This window comes from Ascaphus truei, chromosome 2 (assembly GCF_040206685.1).
Source record: "Ascaphus truei isolate aAscTru1 chromosome 2, aAscTru1.hap1, whole genome shotgun sequence".
In the NCBI taxonomy this organism is placed as follows: Eukaryota; Metazoa; Chordata; class Amphibia; order Anura; family Ascaphidae; genus Ascaphus; species Ascaphus truei.
This window is the reverse complement of record NC_134484.1, coordinates 331,634,520-331,636,256: the sequence shown is the minus strand read 5'-3', so window position 1 is coordinate 331,636,256 and position 1,737 is coordinate 331,634,520.

Below are 1,737 nucleotides of genomic sequence, written 5' to 3'. Positions count from 1 at the left end.
AGGCCAATGAGAGGTGTGCGGGGGGCGGGCGGGCCAAGGGACCAATGAGATTTCCCCTAGGGACACAGGAAGATGCAGACAGGCATACAGTGCTTTCACTAATATATAATAAGATGTATGAGAAAAGGTAGGTAAGTTCAAATATAAAATGGAGAGAATGAATACAACAACAAAAAATAAAATCGCATAAAGGATCATTATCATTATCACTTGATTAGAAATTAGTATAATACCTACAGTGTAACCCAGGGCTGACCAACCTTTTTTTAGGCAGACAATGGGCACTAATTTTGAGGAGGGGCACTTTCCTCCACACCACTGCCGTAGGGAGGGGCAGTAGAAGTGCAGCGAGAGGGGCGACGGCTGACTGTGTAGACTAGGTAAGGGCACTGGCAGGATTGCCCTGTGAGCACCTCTCTCACACCCCTGTTCTCTCCCCCCCCCCCTCCTCGATCTCACCCTCTCCTCCGACCTCTATTTCTCTCCACCTTTTAACACTCCCCCCTTTTCCCCCGTGTATTTCTCTCCCCCCCCCCCCCCCCCCCTCTCACTGTCCAGGCCTCCTCCCATCTGCATCTCACTATCCCCTCTCTCTATCACACTCTACCTCTTCCACAATTTGTGTCTTGTTCACTCACTGTGGCAGATATTCACTAAAATCTCCCAGCTGCAAAACTGTGGCAAAAGAATTGCACCAGATTTATTAAAAGCAAAACAACAAATGCTTTCTATCAGAATCCTTTTTCTTTGATAAAGATGTTGCTGTGTTTAACTGCATTTGCTTGAAAGCCAGGAGACTCCAGTAAATTAACTCCTAAACTACGATCATGCCACAGATCCCAGATGCAGTATTTAAGTAATAATCCCCTCAGAACAGGGCAGTACTGGCCAATAATGCCCTGTTCTGAGGGGATTATTACTATTATAGGCTAAATGTAGGCTTATTTCATAAATAATAGACAATAACCTTGACCTACACTGATGCACCTGTGTAGGGGGGGTGAGGAGAGGTGAGGGGTAGAGGGAGGTGTTGAGGGGGGGAAAGGGATGAGAAGTGGGGGGGACAGTGATTTTAACTACAAACTAAAAAAAACAGATAAAAATGACCTTAGCAGAAGCTATGCAAGTGGTGGAAGAAATATTACTTTGTTGCAAGTAACAAAGTTACTATTTGGGACCCCCTGCTTCTGACAGAACTAGCAAGGAAGGGAGAGAGGGAGGTAGAGAGAGAGAGGGGGGGGGGGAGAGGCTGTGTGAGAGAGCCTGCATGTGCTGTGTGAGAGAGCCTGCATGTGCTGTGTGAGAGTGCCTGCATGTGCTGTGTGAGAGAGCCTGCATGTGCTGTGTGAGAGTGCCTGCATGTGCTGTGTGAGAGAGCCTGTGTGAGAGTGCCTGCATGTGCTGTGTGAGAGTGCCTGCATGTGCTGTGTGAGAGAGCCTGCATGTGCTGTGTGAGAGTGCCTGCATGTGCTGTGTGAGAGAGCCTGTGTGAGAGTGCCTGCATGTGCTGTGTGAGAGTGCCTGCATGTGCTGTGTGAGAGAGCCTGCATGTGCTGTGAGAGAGAGCCTGCATGTGCTGTGAGAGAGGGCCTGCATGTGCTGCAGTGCTGTGAGAGGAGAGGAACAGAGATGCTGTGCTCTCTCCCTGCATCTCTGAAAGGTGAATTGGCAAGTTGCCAAACATTTCGGCCATTACTGAATGAACAATGCCCAGAATTCTAACCAATCAGAGAGCAG